We start from the raw sequence: 8,776 nt of genomic DNA on the forward strand, positions 1-8,776 counted from the left end.
CCACTCCAGGAATGAGGTGGAACTACGACATGCATCTGCTCAGAGGTATCCCCTTTAGGGGCTCGTTCAATTGAATCATTTTTTCTTTTCCGTTCAGTTAAACTACTGATAGAATGCGCCTGTTTATATTGTTTGGAGAAGTTTGATTTCTGTTCTCAGTTTTATATGGGGTAGTCTTGGTAACCTTAAATGCTTTTTATGTGTATATATAAAGAGATTGTAAAAATGCAATGTATTACTACCCTTGAAAAATTATCCTTGTATTTAGTAATAGACTGATAGTTTATCTTTTTATGTGTTAATTTCTTAGGTCCTAAACTTATCTCTTTCTGTATCTCCTATTTAAAATAAACTCCATATTCTTTGGAAGCTTAAATTTCAAGTCATTGGCCCCAGTGGCGGGCATGTTCCATAAGAATAGGGATGATAATAATAATAATAATTATTATTATTATTGATTAATAATTATTAATAATTATGAATGATTAATCTTTAATCATTAATCACTAATAATTAATCATTAATGTTGCGGAAAATCTTTGTTGATCGAATTATGTACAAATTTTTTTATTGCAACACTAAAGTAAATGCAGATATTTATCTCTAAACTCTCTATTTAAACCAATATTTATGTCATTCATAAGAAACAAATCCTATAAGATTTCGGATTTAAGTTGCGCGTTCTGTGTGACATGAAAATCACAACAAAACACTGTGAATGATTCGAAAATTGAAAAAAAAACTTTCATTAAATTTAGGGATTTATTTGTGTAGCACGAGCATTTTTTAAACAGTATATCATTATTTTTTGGGAAACGCTCCATTTTTACTTTTATATATACAGATTTGTCAATTTTCCCAACTAATATTTTCATCCCAGAATTGGTTCTGTATCCTTAAATTCCGGCATTTATATATGATTCAAAAGTAATTTTTAACAACATATTTTATCCGTAAACCAGCCATTTAGATTTTTATTCCAAAGAGATTTTTCAAATTTCCGCGCTCATATTTTCGTACGGGAAAAGTTTAATTTTAATTCCTTTTCCAAAAAGGAATTTTACATCGATAACAGAAGAGATTATCTTTATTTGAAAAAAACAGAACGAACTAAATGCAGGTTATTTTTACAGACTGAAAACGTATCCCTGTGTTTATATTATAAATTAGAATATTTTGTCTATATTATAAAACATTTTGTATTTATTTACAAACGCCTATAATTTTACTTAGACCCACTGCCATGGACATTTAAGTTTTGGCTACAATAGATATTGTTTTTGAATAAATATTTTAGATATGGATAACTGTATTTGCTCAGTCCAAATACAAGATAATGATGGGAGGTTCGAGCAACCCCAGAGAGATGGTATCCATTCAATCATTTTTACAGATATTATATATATATATATATATGTATATATATATATATATATATATATATATATATATATATAATTGTCTGCTTTTGGGGCGAAATAAAATACAGATAAGAGACAGAAATGTTGAGGAGTAAGTGATAGGTGGTGCTTAAGATAAACGTAGCCTAATTAACTATTCTAATTTTGCAAAATAAATTCAGTGAAAGGCAGAGGAAATATCATCTTTCGTAAATTTATTAAAATTAGTGTATGTTGACGTATACAGTGAAATTAGTCTATGATGACGTATACAGTCAATTTAGTAGCTTAAGTATAACAAAACAAAAGTCTTCTGAGTTTTGGTGAACTCGATTTTTTCTTCCCTCTCAACTATTCATCGTCTTATTTTCTTTCACCATTTCTCTCCCCACTCTCAGTTTCGCTTTCGTTCGCCACTACCATGTGGCTGGGGACGACAGATTTTTTTTTTTTTTTTTTTACTGGGAGCTTTGCAAACGTGGAGTCTTTTGCTTTTGTTTAGCGAGAGAAACTCGCGCCAGTGTCCAATCAGTGTGGCCCCCCTTCGGCCCCCACCAAAATACCATTCTCTCTCTCTCTCTCTCTGACATGAGATCATCATTTAACCAGATGGCAAGTGAATATTGAGCTCTCTCTCTCTCTCTCTCTCTCTGTTTCTGAGGTGTAGCAAAACATATATACATAATATTTCTCGAAAGTTCAAATATCGCTAACATGTGTGTCTGTGACTCGTATCTCTTCCAGTTATGCTTAAATCTTGGGTTTCGTGTGAACAGTTTTTTTCATAGCAAAGACAAATTAAAGGAGTCTACAGTGAAGTCTAGTCATAAAACCTGTTTTTTACACTAGTCGGAAGTATTAATTCAATCAAATGACGAACCTTCTATCCATTTAAAATGTAGAATCCTCTCACAATGAAATTTTCAGTTCAAATCTAGGTCTTATTTTTTCGTGAGTAATAGATATCATTAATAAAATTAAAAAAGCAACAGATTACCCTCATCCCCTAAATTTTAACCAATATATTCCCTGGGCTCTCCTGAACTCCTGCAACAGCTATAATCCTTTTGAAGCCTTCAGATGAATGAGGTCTAGTAATGCTTATCAAATTTGTGAACAGAGGTCCTTTTAGCACTGAGTTTAAGAAAAATATGTTGCTATAGTTATCGAAAAGGAATTTATATATAATATATTCAGCCATTAAGAAGCGTATAAACGAAAATTAAACAAATACAAATCTAAACTTTATATGAATGCAAATAAGAAATACCAAACTTACTGTATTTAATTTTTCTAGAAGTTAATTTTTCATTTTTCCAAATAGCACTATTCTAAAATTAAGGCTGCATTGTTTATGTATCAAATTTAAACCTTCAGGGTGTCCATAAAGCCTCAGTACCATTCTGACAATAAATACTTGTAATGATACTGGGTCATTATGGACATCCTGTATAACAACAATGGCTAAATGACAGGAACACTGTGAAACATAATCTGCTAAAAAAATCATAGAAATTCAAGAGAGAAACTTTTTGCCTCAAATGAAAACTTTTAGAGAAAAATGAAGAGGCGATAGAGAGAGAGAGAGAGAGAGAGAGAGAGAGAGAGAGAGAGAGAGAGAGAGAGATAATATGAAGACATTTGCAACCTTTGGTTCAGTACAGATGTTGCTCCCGAAAATGGTACCAGTAGTGGTGGAGCCGATGTTACTAAACTACCTCCCCTCCACAACAAACAACCCCCCCCCCCCACCCCATGCCCTTACCCATTACCATTAAATGGAAACCCTCTTATTTTTCTCCATTCTTTGTTCAGAGTGATGTTTATTCGGGGAAAGGAAAATTGTTGAATAGGCTTGTTTTAACATTATTATTATTATTATTATTATTATTTTTTTTTTTTTTTTTTTTTTTTTTTTTTTTTTTTTTTTTTTTGCTCTAACACAGTCCTCCAATTCGACTGGGTGGTATTTATAGTGTGGGGTTCCGGGTTGCATCCTGCCTCCTTAGGAGTCCATCACTTTTCTTACTATGTGTGCCGTTTCTAGGATCACACTCTTCTGCATGAGTCCTGGAGCTACTTCAGCCTCTAGTTTTTCTAGATTCCTTTTCAGGGATCTTGGGATCGTGCCTAGTGCTCCTATGATTATGGGTACGATTTCCACTGGCATATCCCATATCCTTCTTATTTCTATTTTCAGATCTTGATACTTATCCATTTTTTCCCTCTCTTTCTCTTCAACTCTGGTGTCCCATGGTATTGCGACATCAATGAGTGATACTTTCTTCTTGACTTTGTCAATCAACGTCACGTCTGGTCTGTTTGCACGTATCACCCTATCCGTTCTGATACCATAGTCCCAGAGGATCTTTGCCTGATCGTTTTCTATCACTCCTTCAGGTTGGTGCTCGTACCACTTATTACTGCAAGGTAGCTGATGTTTCTTGCACAGGCTCCAGTGGAGGGCTTTTGCAACTGAATCATGCCTCTTTTTGAACTGGTTCTGTGCAAGTGCCGGGCATTCACTTGCTATGTGGTTTATGGTTTCATTTTTCGTATTGCACTTCCTACATATGGGAGAGATGTTATTTCCGTCTATCGTACTTTGAACATATCTGGTTCTTAGGGCCTGATCTTGTGCCGCTGTTATCATTCCTTCAGTTTCCTTCTTTAGCTCTCCCCTCTGTAGCCATTGCCAATTGTCATCGCTGGCTAGTTCTTTAGTCTGTCTCATGTATTGTCCGTGCATTGGTTTGTTGTGCCAGTCCTCTGTTCTTTCTGTCTTTCTCCTGTCTCTGTATATTTCTGGGTCTTCGTCTACTTTTATTAGTCCTTCTTCCCATGCACTCTTTAGCCACTCGTCTTCACTGGTTTTCAGATATTGCCCCAGTGCTCTGTTTTCGATGTTGACGCAGTCCTCTATACTTAGTAGTCCTCTCCCTCCTTCCTTTCGTGTTATGTATAGTCTGTCCGTATTTGCTCTTGGGTGTAGTGCTTTGTGTATTGTCATTTGTTTCCTGGTTTTCTGATCTATGCTGCGGAGTTCTGCCTTCGTCCATTCCACTATTCCTGCGCTGTATCTGATTACTGGCACTGCCCATGTGTTTTTGGCTTTTACCATATTTCCGGCGTTGAGTTTTGACTTGAGTACCGCCTTGAGTCTCTGCATATATTCTTTCCTGATCGTGTCCTTCATCTCTTGGTGTTTTATATCTCCTCCTTCCATTATTCCCAGGTATTTATATCCTGTCTCATCTATGTGTTTGATGTTGCTCCCATCTGGTAGCTTTATCCCTTCAGTTCTCGTTACTTTGCCTTTTTGTATGTTGACTAAGGCGCATTTTTCTATTCCAAACTCCATCCTGATGTCCCCAGATACAATCCTTACAGTCTGGATTAGGGTATCTATTTCCTTGATGCTCTTACCATACAGCTTGATGTCGTCCATGAACATCAGATGGTTGATTTTGTTGCCTCTTTTCTTGAGTTGGTACCCGGCATCCATCTTCTGTAGTACTTTTGTCATGGGAATCATTGCTACTACGAAGAGTAGTGGGGACAGTGAGTCGCCCTGGAAGATCCCTCTCCTGATATTAACCTCTGCTAGTCTTATTCCAGAGCTTGTAAGTATTGTATTCCAGTTGCGCATTGTATTTTTGAGGAAGCTGATGGTATTTTCCTCTGCCCCATATATTTTCAGGCATTCTATTAGCCATGTGTGTGGTATCATGTCGAAGGCTTTCTTATAGTCTATCCATGCCATGCTTAGGTTGGTTTTCCTTCTCCTACTGTTCTTCATTACCATTTTGTCTATCAGGAGCTGGTCTTTTGTGCCCCTACACTTCCTTCTGCAGCCTTTCTGTTGGTGGGGGATGGTGTTTGTCTCCTCTAGGTAGTTGTATAGCCTTTCACTGATGATACCTGTTAGTAACTTCCACATTATTGGTAGGCAGGTGATAGGCCTGTAGTTACTGGCTATATTTCCCTTACTCTTGTCTTTTTGTACTAAGGATGTTCTTCCTGTGGTCATCCATTTGGGTGCTTGGTGATTTGAGATACAATGCTGGAGTTGTTCTGCTATTCGTGGGTGTAGGGCCTTGAAGTTTTTGAGCCAGTATCCATGGACTTCATCGGGACCTGAGGCTTTCCAGTTTGGCATTTTCTTTAGTTGGTGTCTGACTGTGTCTGTCGTGATCTCTGTGAATCTTTGTTTTATTCTCCCTGTTTCTTCTTCCTTGACTTCCTGGAGCCATGTTGCATGTTTGTTGTGTGATACCGGATTGCTCCATATGTTTTCCCAGAGTCTCTTACTTGGTTCGGCCTCAGGAATTTCTGGGTGGTTGTCTTCCCCTCTTAGTTGGCTGTATAGTCTTTTCTGGTTGGTGCCGAATAGTTTGTTCTGTTGGTATCCCTTATTCCTGTTCATGTACCGTTGGATCTTGTATGCTTTGGCCTTAAGCCTCTGTTTTACATCTTCTATTGTGTTGTTTAGTCCCCTCTCTTGTACTTTGTATTTCTCGTTGAGTTCCTCCCTTGTTTTCTTGCATTATTATTATTATTATTATTATTATTATTATTATTATTATTATTATTATTATTATTATTATTTTATTATTATTATATTATTATTATTATTATTATGCTGTTGACAGCAATGTTGCCGCCATATTTATCAATCGACGTATGATGAATTATTTTTCAGATGAGGAACTAATGTGAAGTACTTGTATTGAACGCAGAATTAAGAAATTATTGACAGAAAATTAAAAGTAATCTACAAATGAAAATGATATACATATGTGTATATATCAAATAAAAACAATTCATCCCAACTAAGGCAAAATGGCTGACACAAGTGGAAACCAGACTCTGGTACACAAAATAACAAATATAAGTGTGGGGGTTAGCCCGTTTCGAAGTATAGTAGATGACGTTCTTTCCCAACCAGGGCAAACTTTTATTGAGGGGGTGTATAACTATTTAAACGCCAAGGGAATTATGGATGATACAGAGGCCTTCACAGAGGCAAAAGCCTTGTTAGATTTCAATAAAAGAGATTTATCTTTTAGGGGTAGGAGTTTTCAGTACACAAAATGTCGGTCATGGACCGAATCACAAGCATCTTTAAGAGGGGCTCAAAGGAACATGGTGATATGGTAAGAGATTTAAGCGGGCTGTACAAAATTCGGAAAGGCACAACAAGCCTTACTGAGCACAGCTCAAAACTTTTTGACTCAGCAGGAGAATGGATGCAGAAATAGAAAAATTCCAAATGGGTAAATGGGAATAATGTCTCACTCGACAATTTATACAAATTGATACATTTCGCAATGCTATTATACAATGCACCAAACGCAATAGTGGACAGTTTTAATGAAAAGATTGGGCCTACATCAGACGAAGAACTAATTTATGCCCAAATTCAGAAACATATGTCCAAATGTCCCATGGTGGATAGTACATTTTTTAACGGGACCGGTCCAAGATATACGATGCAAAGAGACAGAATTTCCTTCCTTCCTTTGTGCGTAAAAGTGGAATATAATAGAGGATCGATCAATCAAAGGCAACAGCAGTCGCGTTGCTACAGTTGTAATAAACCAGGGCACACAAAGAAAGTATGTAGAGTCAAATATTGTGGAAAGTGTAAGAGTGTGGATCACTGTTGGCAAGCCTGTCCCTCTCAGATACGGAGAGATGCGAGACCTACATCTCAGAAAGTTGGAAGTTACAATATGAGAACTTCCCGGGCGGGTCACTAAAGAGGCCAAAGGGATCGGTGAAATTTTTGGAACGCCGATCAACCTCTATAGTATATGGAACAGTGGGGGATGTGGATATCCCGGTCTTTATTGACACTGGTGCATCTATCAATTTAAAGGATCATAATTTGTTCTCCCATTACCCTTTGAAACCCTCAACAGAGACAGTGTGCGATGTGCAATCCCATAGATTAAACACCCTGGGTTTTGTTAGAATATGGTTCACTCTGGGTGATAGAGTGTTCATAGAACCGTTTTTAGTTATAAAAGGGGTTGCGTTGGGCAACAGACTTTTGCTGGGTCATTCTGCCTGTAGAAGACAAAAGGTACCTATCGGTCCATGCAGGTGTTAGTGGTATAAGGGTTGGAATACCCGGTGTTTTTATCCCTTATGAGGACGCAAGTGAAACTAAGGATATGGAGATTACTGAAAAAGGGGTGTGTTTGGCGGTGCTACTGGTAATGATCTCAGGGATATGGGGAGTGGTGATACCAAAACCCACACTGTTGATACGGGGAATAACTGCAGTGATGTTAAACGGGATATTGATTTTGGTGGGTGTGACAATGGCGTTATGGGTGGTGATATTGATACTAATACTGATATTATTACTGATACTAACAATGGGGTCTTGGTGGATGCAATGAGAACCACGGGTGGTGATATTTATGGGATTTGGAATGGGGAGGTACTAACCACAAATACAAATGTGTTTTATCAGAGGATGTTATTTTAATGCCAGGTTCAAAGACTATGGTAAAAGTCAAATTAAGGGAAGTGAAAAAACCCACAGAAGTATGCGTAATTGAGGGTAGCGAGAAACTAAGAGGGGTTATTAGCACTGCATCAGTGAACAGTGTATCAAACACTGGTGTTACATGGGTAGAATTACTGAATTGTAATGATACAGTTAAGAAATACCAGAAGAATACATATGTGGTAGATCTCCAAGATTGGAGTAATGACAGTGGTTCAGTGGCTATTGTAGAGGGGAAAACTGAGTTTTCAGAGGCAGAAATGCAATCAAGGAAGCAAATATTCAGAGAACATTTAGCTAATGTGGATTATAATGAGCATATAGAAGCGGTAAGCGAGCTCTTGGCAGAATTTGGGGACACCGTAGCTTTACGAGGGGATAAACTGGGATTGAGTAATGTGTTAGAACATAAGGTAAACTTTCAAAATCAGAGAACATGTAGAAAAAGAGGTCAATAAATGGGAAGAGGAAGGAATCATTAGACCTAGTGTGTCTCCATACAACTTTCCTCTGTTAGCAGTGCCTAAGAAGGACGGTTCTGTCTGAGTATGCGTCTTTTTTAGACGTTTGAATGAAAAAACAATCCCTGATCGGTACCCATGCATACCAGATCTTTTTGTAGAAATCAAGGGACATAATATTTGATTTAGCGCAGGGTTTTCTGCAGGTCCTTCTTAGTGAAAATAGTAAGGAATGTGTGGCCTTTTCAGTGCCCAAGGGACACTATGAATTTATGCGGATGTCGTTCGGTTTATCGGGTAGTCCGATGACCTTTACCAGGTTGGTAAACACAGTTTTGCACTGGTTATTGAGTAAAAAAGTTTTTGTGTACATGGATGATATATTAATTGCAACA

Source organism: Macrobrachium nipponense, chromosome 22, assembly GCF_015104395.2.
Source record: "Macrobrachium nipponense isolate FS-2020 chromosome 22, ASM1510439v2, whole genome shotgun sequence".
In the NCBI taxonomy this organism is placed as follows: Eukaryota; Metazoa; Arthropoda; class Malacostraca; order Decapoda; family Palaemonidae; genus Macrobrachium; species Macrobrachium nipponense.